This window comes from Euphorbia lathyris, chromosome 2 (assembly GCF_963576675.1).
Source record: "Euphorbia lathyris chromosome 2, ddEupLath1.1, whole genome shotgun sequence".
NCBI classification, from domain to species: domain Eukaryota; kingdom Viridiplantae; phylum Streptophyta; class Magnoliopsida; order Malpighiales; family Euphorbiaceae; genus Euphorbia; species Euphorbia lathyris.
Window position 1 is genome coordinate 28,367,931 of NC_088911.1, and position 12,889 is coordinate 28,380,819.

A 12,889-nucleotide genomic window follows, 5' to 3' on the forward strand; every position below is an offset into this window, starting at 1 on the left:
TTAAAAAATGAATGATAAATATTATAAAAATTATTAAAATTGGAGTAGAATAATATAAAATTATAAAAGTGATTTTTTAAGAGAATAAGAAATATAATTTTCTTTTTATAATTAATATACACAAATATAAGAAGTTATGTATATATATACTATACAAACTTTATTAAAACTATTTTGATTAAATTTGAAAACTAGAAGATAAATTATTTTATTTATATAACTAGGGGAAATTTTATACTTTCATATATAAAAATAAATAAATTGATTAAAGAGTTAATTAAGGTAAAATATAAAGACATTATAATAACATTATGGACCTATTAGTGAGTTAAGTAAAAACATAACGACTTTATAATTATTTACCTTTTTATTATTACATATTTCTGAATCTATTTTTATTTTTGGATTAATCACATCTAACAATTTTGACTGTAATTAAGCCCTAACATAATTATTTCAATGAGAACAGATGTGGTTTACATGAAATAAAAAGGTAAAATGCATATTTGAACCGTTGATCAATTTTTTTTTATTGATTATTAAAGGCTTAATGCTTCTCTAGCCCCCTTAACTTGTCCAAATTGGTCTTTTACCCTCCAACTCATCGAATGTCCTATTTACCCCCTTAACTCCATAAAAATGGTATTTCTCACTCCCTTAACTTGTCTAAATTTGTCATTTTATCCATTATTAAATTCTTAATTTTTGAAATGGATATATTAAGCTCTTAATCGATTATTTTTAAGCACATTAAGCTCTTGATGTTTTAAATAAATATACTAAATCATTGATCAATTATTTTTTAACACATTAAGTCCCTATTAACGTGTCAGCTATGCGAATAATTCAAATTTCACTTTAGTGTGCATAAACTGTTATGATATTACTGCTATTTTAAAGTAAAATAGTTAGAAAAGTATATGACGTGACAATCTACATGTCAATTAATGTATAAAAATAATGACATACTAACAATTTTGTTTGTGTTAAATAAATTTTGAATTGTACGCATAACTAGATTGGAGGTTTAATATGTTCTAAAATAAATAATGAAAATGAGAGATTTAATATGTTCAAAAACTAATTTAAATTTTAATCAATTAAAAAATTAAAATATGCATTTTTCTAAATAAAAATGATGAATAATGTGGTCATCTTGTTTTGCAAAGAGTAATGATTTTGATTTTGTTTTATAGAAAAGAAGGAACTGAATACCTGAGGGGCATTCCTGTCATCTTAAAACAAGAGAAAATGAGGAATAAATGGCCTTATTTTAGAGCCAAATGTGCGGCTGCATGAGGCCCACACTGCAGAATTATCCACGTTGCAAACGGCCATTTATATGACGTCGCCGGCCACCTCCACGAGCGTTTTACGGCCAAAAACTATGGCCTACATGTGATTCGAGAGAGGGACAAAACTTATAAATGAATTGGAACAAGTTAAATATTTGACTCGTGTCGTGTGTGTACTTCCCACGAATTGCCATTTTAGCCTTTGACATTTGCCCAATTTTATTTTCAAAATTTGTTTTCTAATATTTTAATCCCACTTCTACCAAATATGGTTTTCTATGACTTCAATGTTTCATTTCTAATTTTTGATAATATTGTACTCTAAGTTTATATTTGCATTACTCTAAGAAACCCTAGTGGTGGATTTTGGGATCATTTTGTAATTTGCAAAACTTTTTGTAGACCCTCCAATCACTAGAGGGAGCCAATTAACCAAGTGGTCAAGAAACAAATACGATGGATCGAAGAATTGGAAGTAATGCACGAGATTACAATAACTTGTTACGCAAGGTAACATAAAAAAAACAAATTCTATAAACATAAATATCTACCTAATAAGCTAACCATTAAAGTGTAAAGGGTGATTTGAGCCATTCCTATATGGCATTAAGTTTAAATTTCAATTAGTATTGAACTTTTTAGTTAGATATAGGTTGCTAAGAGAAATTATGACGTGTATTGAACTTTTAGAACTTTTTAATAAGACGTGCAATTCCATTGTAGATCTCCTGTCAACAATGGCAACAGGTAGAAAATCGATCGTAGCTGAACTAAACAAGGATCTGAAACTGAATGGGGATAACTATGATGTGTGGGAAATTAAGATTAAGTATGTGCTGGAAGAACAAGAGGTTCTAGACACCTTGGAAACAGTCATGGTTGTGCCCGAGGAAGGCACCACTACCACGCATTGAAAGGACAAAGATGCCTATTTAGCGTGGAAGAAGAACGATTCTACCGCCCGTATCATTCTCCTAAAGTTCGATGCATGATGACTTTACTCGTCAGTTCTGTAAGCTTGAGACAACCAAGGCCCTGTAGGACGCCTTGAAGGAGAAGTTTGGAGGCGTGTCTCTGACCAAACTCCGCTCTCTCACGATCAAGTTCGATACTTAAGAAACACCTTGATCACACTATGAAAAAGCATTTAAGAGAAATGCAGAACATGATTAGTGAACTCAGTGAAGCAGGTCCTATCCTGACCGATGAGCAAAAAGTGCAAGCTGTTATTCGTTCTTTGCCGAACAGTTGGGAGCATATGAAGATGCACCTAACACACACTGAAGGTGTAACAACCTTTGATGCTATAGTTCGTCACCTCAAGCTCGAGGAGGATCGCCTTGCGTCGATTAAGATCAATGCTGAAGCTCATTATATGGGTTCCAACTCCAGTGGGAGGCGTTCCAGGGCTCAAGGCCAAAAGCATAAGCGCTCCAATGGTAAGGGTAAAGAACAGGTGAAAGTGCAAAAGAAAGAAGAAGGACCCAAAGAGAAGAAGCACAAGAACAGAAAGAAGCCTAATATTTCTCATGTGAAATGTTTCAATTGCCAGCTTAAGGGGCATTATGCAAGTGACTGCACTGCTCCCAAGGTACATTCTATTAACTCAAAAGTGAGCGAACTTCATGTATATATCACTGTTCTTATGACTGAATTTGATCCTTTGTGGTTGTTGATTAAGGTGCAATGCACCACGAGACGAAAGATAGAGAAGCTTTTATCAAGTTCCGATCAGTTCCAGTCGGATCAAGGTGGATCTATATAGGCAACAACTCAAGAGTTAAAGTGCAAGGAATTGGCACGTGTAGATTGAATCTGCGTGGTGGTCAAATCCTAGTCCTACAAGATGTTTTTTTTTTGCTCCACAAATTCGGAGGAATTTAATTTCTATTACTTCCTTGTTGAGAATTGGATTTAATTTTCTCGTTGCTCATAACAGTTTAAGAATTTGTTTGGATGACCAATTTTACGGTCAAAGATATATATCGAATGGTTTAATGATTTTGGATGTTGATGAATGCAATGAAACTTTTTATCTTTCCACTACTACTTCTTCTTCTATGAATGATAAAGATGTTAGTTTATGGCATGCTAGGTTAAATCACATCGGTCAAGACCAAATGAAACGTCTAGCTAAAGAAGGTTTACTTGGTAGTTTAAAAAATGTCGATTTACCACCTTGTGAATCTTGCCTAAAAGGGAAAATGCATAGAAAACCATTTGGAAAAAGTACTAGGGTAGAAATTCCATTACAATTAATTCATTCTGATGTCTGTGGTCCAATGAACGTGAGAGCTAGGCATGAAGCCTGCTACTTCATCACTTTCATAGATGACTATACTAGATATGGTCATGTCTACTTGATGGCTCACAAGTCTGAGGCACTAGCATGCTTCATAAAGTTTATGAACCTTGTGGAAAACTAACAAGAAAGAAAGATCAAAGTTCTAAGAACCAACAGAGGTCGGGAATACCTTTCCGGGGAATTCAAAACTTTGTGTGATGAAAAGGGAATAGAACATCAGTTGTCCATTTTGTACACTCTGCAACAAAACGGTGTTGCCAAGAGGAGAAATAGAACTCTTCTCGATATGGTTAGGTCTATGATGGCTGAAGCGAATTTGCCCATTTCCTATTGTGGAGATGCCTTGCTCACAACCATATATGTACTTAACCGGGTGCCCTCCAAGACAATCACCTCCACTCCTTATGAGTTATGGACCGACCGCAAACCTGACTTGAGTATGCTCAGGCCATAGGGTTGCACAACTTTCACTCATGATACATCTAGCAAATTTGGGAAATTAGGCCCAAGAGGTAAAAAGTGTATCTTTATAAGATAGATGTATCCTAAGGATATGTTATAGTGGGAGCAAACACCGAAGGTCGAGTGACAGAAATCGAATCTCGAGATATAGTATTATTGGAAAACGACTTTGCGACAATTGGACAGGTTGACAAGAATCACCCCTTGTTTGAGGAACTTGATTCAAACATACCTCTCCATTCGAGTGGGAGGAATTTTGAGGAACATGCAAATGATCACGACAACGGTCGAGATCAAGATCTTATTCTCAATTACGATCGAGAAATGGACTTTACTCCTCAGAATGTTTCGAACGCGACAGATCCTAACACAAGTGGGAGCAAGTTCCATGACTCAAACGAGAATACATAACTTAGTCTAAGAGAAAGGATTTCAGGTTACGATGAATATATGAGACATGTTTATCAAGACCGGGAAGCGATGCGTCATACAAAACGACAAAAGGTCAAGCGCCGCCGATTCGGTATCGAAGGCGAAGCTCTTCTAATCACCCCAAGTGATGAAGCTGAGCCTAAGAATATTCATGACACTCTTTCTTGTCCCAACAAAGACAAATGGAAGAAACCAATGGAAGAGGAAATGGATTCCATGAAAACCAACCAAGTTTGAGAACTGGTTGATTTGCCTAAGGGAAGAAAAGCTGTTAAGAGCAAGTGGGTTCTTAAAGTAGAGCGAAGGATTGACAACAGTATCAAAAGATACAAAGCTCACCTAGTCGCTAAAGGCTTCACACAACAGAAATGGATAGACTATGAGGAGACCTTCTCACCTATTGTGAGGTTTACATCTATCAGGCTAATACTAGCACTCGTAGCAAGTTTAGACCTAGAGCTGCATCAAATGGATGTGAAGGCTGCTTTTCTCAATGGAGAATTGCACGAAGAAATCTACATGGTAGCCTGTAGGTTTCGTCGCACCAGGAATCGAACAAAAGGTTTGCAAGTTGATTAAATCAATCTATGGCATGAAACAGTCTTCGAGACAATGGTATATTCGATTTCATAATCAGATGATCTCAAATGACTTTAAGATACTTGAGGAAGACCATTGTGTCTACATAAAACGCTCTGGTAGAAAATTTGTCATTCTGTCTCTATATGTAGATGACATCTTGATAGCAGGAAATGACACTGAGTTGGTAAACCAAATCAAAGCTTGGCTAAACTCAAGTTTTGAGATGAAAGATATGCGCGAGGCCGCATATATTCTTGGAGTTAAGATTACAAGAAACTGTTGAAAGAAATTGTTGGCATTGTCTCAAGAGACTTACATCAACAAAGTACTTGAACACTTTGGTATGGAAGGCTGCAAACCCATAGAAAGCCCGATGACTAAAGATGTCACTGATATGTGTATATTATACTTATTTTTACCCCTTAATTCTCATGATTTAAGTGGATAATTATGCTACTAATGAGAATTTTAAGTGATTTTTCTATAGATTGAAGAAAGAGGACATTGGTAGATCACTTGTGCTTAATTGGAGTGAAATTGATATTTTGGAGGAGCAAAAAGACCAAAATGGAGAACCAAAGATCAAAGAGGTATTTGGAGAAAAACATATTATGCTTGTTCAAGGGTCACTGCCTGTTCAGTGGAAGAGCTCATGCTGTGCGCAAGAGGAAACAAGTGCTTAAAGGAGAAGAACAACCAGGAATGAGTGAGAACAACTGTTCGAATGAAAGATGGACCCAAAAATGTGGATGATCACTCTTCCCTGATTTATTAGAGATCTTTCCTAAAGGAGAAATTAGATTTCCTGAAGAACAGCCATGATTGTGGAAGAAAATAATAAAGCATGGGCTATCTGACTGTTCAGCAGACTGCTCTCTGTCTATCAGAACAGTCTGGTAAACCATATCTTTAATATTTTAATGTATCTAGAACAATGATTTCTGCTGGATTTTTAGGCTATTTAAAGAGCCTTCTTTTATGTTTTGAATCATTCAGATTTTAGATCTGAATCATTAGGGTGTAATTTTGTTTCTTGTTCTTTTAATGCATTGTTTCTTGTTCTTTATTATTCTTGTCTTGCCTCATTCAATTATGAGTGAGTAAATCTATCAACAGGTATGCAACTGAGTAGAAACAGGTAAAGGGGTAGGTTAACTAAAGTCATTAAGTATAATTAGCTTGGCTGTTCAATGAGTAATTAACGTTAAATAGGAGTAGCTAACCTGTTTCTAAGCAGAGCAATCACGAGGAGACTCTCTTTGCAAAGCTGAACTTTCATTGAGCATATTTAATTATGAAACGGAGACGTAATTAATTAAATGTTAAGGGTTTTAATTGTTCAAATTAAATGCTTTCCTGTTCTTAAAGCTGAAAAATATATTCATCTCAAGGAGACTTATTTTGATTGTTTTTAAAGAACGTTGGGAACAAGGGAGACCTGACTCAACCGATTTTCGTGAAAGATACCTTAAGCCAAAGCTGTTTCTACCTAATGAATAAGGAGCGAAGTGCATGTTCACTATCCTTTCTGTTCATGTTGTCTGCCTGTTCTTCCCAAATTTGTAATTAAACTTCTTTTTAACTTGATTTACCTTTTTATTTTATCAAATCAACACCAACTCAATTTAAGTGATCGGTTACTCTTTAAACTTGAATGTGCTCATCCTTTTAAGTAATTATATTCAACTATTCTATCCCTGTGGAGACGATAATTTACTTACACTTTATTACTTGTACCTAGTGCACTTGCTAGTGTTCACGTTTATAGGACAACAGTCACCCTAAGTACTGAAATGTGTCCCCAAACACCAAAAGAAAAGGAACAAATGGAATCAGTTCCCTATGCTAGTGCCATAGGTAGTCTAATGTATGCAATGTTGTGTACTAGACCCGACATTTGCCATGCCATTGGGATGGTGAGCAGATATCAGTCTAATCCTGGACAAGCATATTGGACCGCAATCAAAATGATATTGAGATATCTTAAAGGCACTGCAGATTATTCTCTATGCTATCAAGGCAAAGATCTCAATCTCAGAGGATACACTGATACTGATTGGGCAGGGGACTTGGATGAAAGGAAATGCATATCCGGTTACGTCTTCTTGCTAGGCAACAGTGCCATCTCATGGAGCAGCAAGAAACAGACATGTGTAGGTCTATCCACCATGGAGGTTGAATATGTTTCGTACTCATTAGCAGTTCAAGAGGCGATGTGGTTGAATAGGTTCCTAAACCACATTGGTATTACCACCTCTACCGCCCCAGTCATAGTTAACAGTGATAGTCAATCTGCTATTGCTTTCGCTAAAGATCAAAGGTTCCATAGCAAGGCCAAGCATATTGAGATAAGGTATCACTTTGTCAGGGACCTCATTACACGCAAAGAAGTTAATATGAAGTACATTTTCAATCATGACATGGTTGACGATCCCCTTAACAAACCTGTCAAGAGAGATGTTTATGTCAAACATATTAGAACCCTGGGATTGCATAGGATGTAAATGTACTTTTATCTTTTTCAATGTTTAGTGAACTTGAATTATTAATAAAGGTTTTAAGAATTATTTCCAATACACGGGTGCAAATATTTATTTGTTAATATTTGCTGTTATTTTAAATGCATGCCAGACAGAGAAGTAGCTCACTCACACGAGTGTTTACCCTTGTTCTGTCATATGTGACTGATAGAAGGATGAGGCCACTTTTGAACATACGAGAGCATGTTCAATAGCAGAGGCCATCTTGCAGAGAGGAAGAAAAAAGTTTCATCATGGTGCGAGATGAACACATATACCTTAGGTATATGTAACAGATTAGATGAAATCTGATAGGCAAGTTCATAGCAACTTAATGTCTTCTGTCTTCATAACCAGGAGTGATCACTATAGGTAGTGAACTAAAGTTAGATGTTTTGGCACATCTGAACCTATGCTTTTGTACGGTGTTAGAATTAAGGAACATGTTATTCTATAAGTAGAATCGAACACCATGACACATGTATATGACACTGTGTGCTTTAGCGACCATAAGATGGAAAAGAGGCGATCTCGTCTTTTCCTAGTGTGAGACTTAAATCTTGGAATTACGATTTCTAGAGATAAATTATCCTTATGACTTCCAGTTTATTCCAGAAGTATTGTCTGATGTAGCTATCTTGGAAAGGTTACCCTCTGGTTGATGTGCTAATTCCAACCAAAAGGAACCTGACTGGATAAACGAGCCAGACTATGATGGAAGGAATATAACCAGAAGAAAAGATATCCATCGAGTTCACGTCTTGAGGTATTCTGTTTTTTCCAGACAGTTATGCTTTTGAGCATTTTTGTGAAATCAGATGAACTGTTGAGATCCAAGTTATTACAGTGAATGTGAAAAGGAATCTGGGATAATGCAAACACCATAGACGATCCATGTTAAAATCCAAAGGCTACATATCTCCAACGAGTATATAGTCCCAAGCTTGAAACATACACATTGAGCAGTTACATATCTCCAACGAGTATATAACACTTGAGCTCTCGATAGTATGTCGGTCGCACGGACTATTTGTGAAAGTAAGATTAGAGACTGAGAAGAAATTCTTTGGAATTGGTTCCATTGCGTACGAGTAGGTGATGTTAGGATTAATTGGGTATGAATCTAATTAATCCGACCCGCCTGAAACGGAACGGACCAAGCCCATCTTAAGAGATGAATGATTAGGGTTTTAGCTTCCTTTAAATAGGCTTAACCCTAATCACGACATAAGATTAAGAAAGGTTGCCTCCTCCTCCTCTCATGCGCCTCCTCTCTCTCTCTCATTCTTCTTCTTCACTTTAGTCTGTGGATTATTCAGTCTTTCCCGACTAACGTTGTGTAGTTGCCTGTTAACGGTGATACAAGATTGTGGTGCTAAGATCTGCTTCCGCTACTCTGAGAGATCTACAGGTTCTGCTATTCAATAAGATATACCCTGTATATCTCAAATGGATTAATTGTTGTTAATCACTTCAGAGATAGAAATATTGTTAAAAAGAAATATGTTAAGTGAAAATAAAAATAAAATTCTTATCAATATCAAATAAATACCAATATTTATTTACAAAAAGGTCCAAAAAGAATATTTTCTGCCATTTGAACTAGAAAACTAAACGTTGCTTAAAAAAAATTGAAACAAAACACCTCTAAAAGTAAAATAATTATTTAAATAGTATAATTACTATATTCTTATTCTTATAGTACTTGATATACCTTAAATAAATATAAATATATATCGGAGGGGATGTTAATTTGGGAGGGTTACCAATTATTCAAATCAGTCGACAAATAATCCTCCTAAAATCCAATCCAACAAACTTGGAGGTCATTTAAGTGGATGCGTTGATTTAAATAATGGACCATATTATATGTAATAAACAACCAATTAATGTATCATATCTTAACTAATTATAAAAAGGAGCCCTTAAATTTTTTCAGATTTAAGGAGTAAACTCTTTATCATTTATTTTTTAGATTAAACTCTTCAACTTTAATAATTTTATAGATTAAGTCTTTAATTTTTACACATACTAAATCACTCAATGAATGTAAGAATGTAAGAATGAAAGATCAGATATTTAATCTTTAAAATCTTAAAATTTATGGGGTTTAAATATGAATTTTGTCTAGAATAATAAAAATGGAATTAAAGAGACTTAATGTATTATAGGCTAGCTAATTTAAAAATGTTTTAAATGAGTTAGTTAGTAAAACCAATTTCACTAATATGTTCTTTATTACTCTATTTTCATATGTATTATTTTGGAAGTGCAAATTAGTCTGAAATTGCAACCTCACGATTAAATTGATTCAAATTATATGATTTAAAGTAAGAAATACAAAATCATCTTATTTCAAATTTTTTAATGTATTCAAAATAAAATAAAAAAATAAAAAAGTAATTATTTATTATGGTCTAAAAACAATAAGATAGTTAAGTAAATAATATCAAAATATATGATTAAAATTTTAAGGATTAAACGAAATTTTTTTTTAAGGATTAAGTCTTTATCTTCAATTTCAAATTCATTGAGTCCTTCTATAATGGTTTACATAACGGAATTGTTGATGAAAAACTCAATGTGTATGAAAATTAAACCCTAGAAAATATATTCAAGACTTCTAATTTATAAATTTCAATCCTTAAAGTATTTTAAAAATATTGATTTTACTAGTTTGATATAATCTAAAATTATAATTTAACATTTCAAAAATGAATTTCTGTGTAATTTTCGCTTAAAAAAAAGAAAAAAAAAGAAATGATAAGTAGCCCAATCCTTCAAAACAAAAAAGTTGAAAACTCAATTGTGGGTTTAGACAACAAGCAAGAGTCCTATTGGGCGCCCTTATCATGGGTTGTTTACTTTATACAAACTTGAACTTGAAGCCCATAAATCACCGCATCATATTTTTTTCTGGGAATTTTAATCCTTTAATTTTGGCAGGACTTTTCTTTTTAACTAGTCAAAAGCACGTACCATGCACGGGTTATACAATCCTGTTATCATTTTTAAAAATAGAGGGACTAAATATTTGATTAAGATAAAATTTAAAGATCTCATAATAATATGATAGGCTTATTAATGTGTTAAGTAAAGTCACATCGGTCGTACAATTATTTATCTTAAAAAAAACTATTAAACTTATTAAATCAAACATATAATTGTTTTATACATAAGAAGAAATGAAAAGAAACTAACTAATTCCTAACCACTGAGAGCATTTAGTCCCACACATTGATATAAAGAAGAGGTACCTAAAGTAAAACCGCTTGTATAGTTTGCAACCTAATCTATGGCACGATTACCTTAACAAAAAACATACACACACTTCACTTCTCAATCCCGAGCAAGAAGGTTACGACACTTATCAAGGAGTTAATAATAGTGATACCTATTAAGTAAGCCATTGTTTTCTACCAAAATCACAACATATGAATCTATGTTCTAACTAAAAAATAAGTCTATGATACTCTCCTTCCAAAAAAGCTCTAAAAAAACGCCTTATAACTCAGCTAGAACTATTCGGAAGTTTAGTATTCTAAATAGCCCATGACTTGAAAAAAGTTATTAACAATGTGTAATGACGTCTCATGCAAATAATGAGCCTAGTCTTAACCCTATCCAAAATGTTTTGATACGTCTCGTTACTAACCTATTATGAATATTAGGAACCCCTAAGTATTTACCTATATCAATAGTATTATTGACGTCCAACTCAAAACAAATAGAGATATATACCCTTTTCAAAGTACTAAAAGAAAAGAAAACTTCGGATTTAACCAAACTCACATTCTAACTAGAACAATCACAAAAATAATTCAAAACATCTTTAATCACTTGAGATTAGTGGGCCGATGCTTCTGACATGAGAACAATATCATCAATAAAAATACATGAAAAAGATTAGGACCATTCCTAGAAATGTGGATGGGTTTCCATGCATGTGCATTATCCATGTCTAAAAAAATATGACTGACCCGTTCCATACAAAACTAAAATTCGATTCGCAATAATAATTTTAGAAATAAAATTTACTCTTAGGCTCCAATTGTTTGCAAAAAATTCTGTTCTAGAAAATATTTTGCATGAGAATTTTTTTTTTAAGAAAATAAATGTTTTTCAGTGTTTGATCACAAGAAACAGAAAAATAAAGTGGTAGGTGACCAACTAGTGTTTTCAAAAGGATAACGATGAATGTAGTAAATTTCTAAAAGTTTAGAAAAATATTTTACTATTTTTAAAGGGTAATGATATATACAGCTCTTAGGGCTGTATATTAGTATTTAATAGGGTAGTATATTTATGTGTATTTCTAATATTTGTATATATTATTGTATTGAACTTTTGAATAAATTAAATACAATTGTATATTTCCAATATTTACATTAATAGGTTTTGTTATATTTAAAATTTCAATGTATAATAAATGTAAATAATACACTAATAAATATAAATATACTACCCTATTAAATGCTAATATACAACCCTAAGGGTTGTATATATCATTACCCTTTTTAAAATAGTAAAACATTTTCTTTATTTTCTTCATATATTTTTTTTATTGACTAAATTAAAAAACTTTGCTGATTTATTTTTCTAACTAAACAAACACCGAAAAATCAGGAAAATATTTTCTTACAATATTTTCTAGCAAATAAACGGGTCCTTAATGAACAAAGTAACAATATTTTTTTTATTGAAGGCTGGTTAACGAGAAAGTGCAAAAAACAGACATCCCAGCTATGCTAGCACTCCTGAAAATCACATCAAATCCGAACTAATATTATTAAAGAAAAAGAGAAAAGTTACAAACAACCAAAAATAAGCGTTCAAAACAAAACCAAATCAAGAGAAGCGATAAGAACCACGCATCTCCAGATCAAGCAAACAAATCGAACAACAAAAATCTGGCATAATATCCCACCAATTCAAACTATCCACCATACGACCAAAAGAGGCAAGAGAATCAGCAACTGTATTTCCTTCACGATAAATGTGAGAAATGACAAATTGTATTGAATCAATTTTTGATAAACACTCCATCCAACTCCGACGAACCACCCAAGGAACGATCAACGACCTACTATGCAACAACTGAACCACATAAGTCGAATCACTCTCTAACCAAAGGTGACGCCAACCCTTGTCGAAAGCTGTATGAATTGCAAATATGGCAGCCTTCAACTCGGCTAAAAAAGCAAAAAAAAAACATCAAAGAGGAAAGCAAAAGCACCAAGGAACGAACCATTTGAGGATCGGTAAATACCACCACAACCCGCAGCACCCGGACT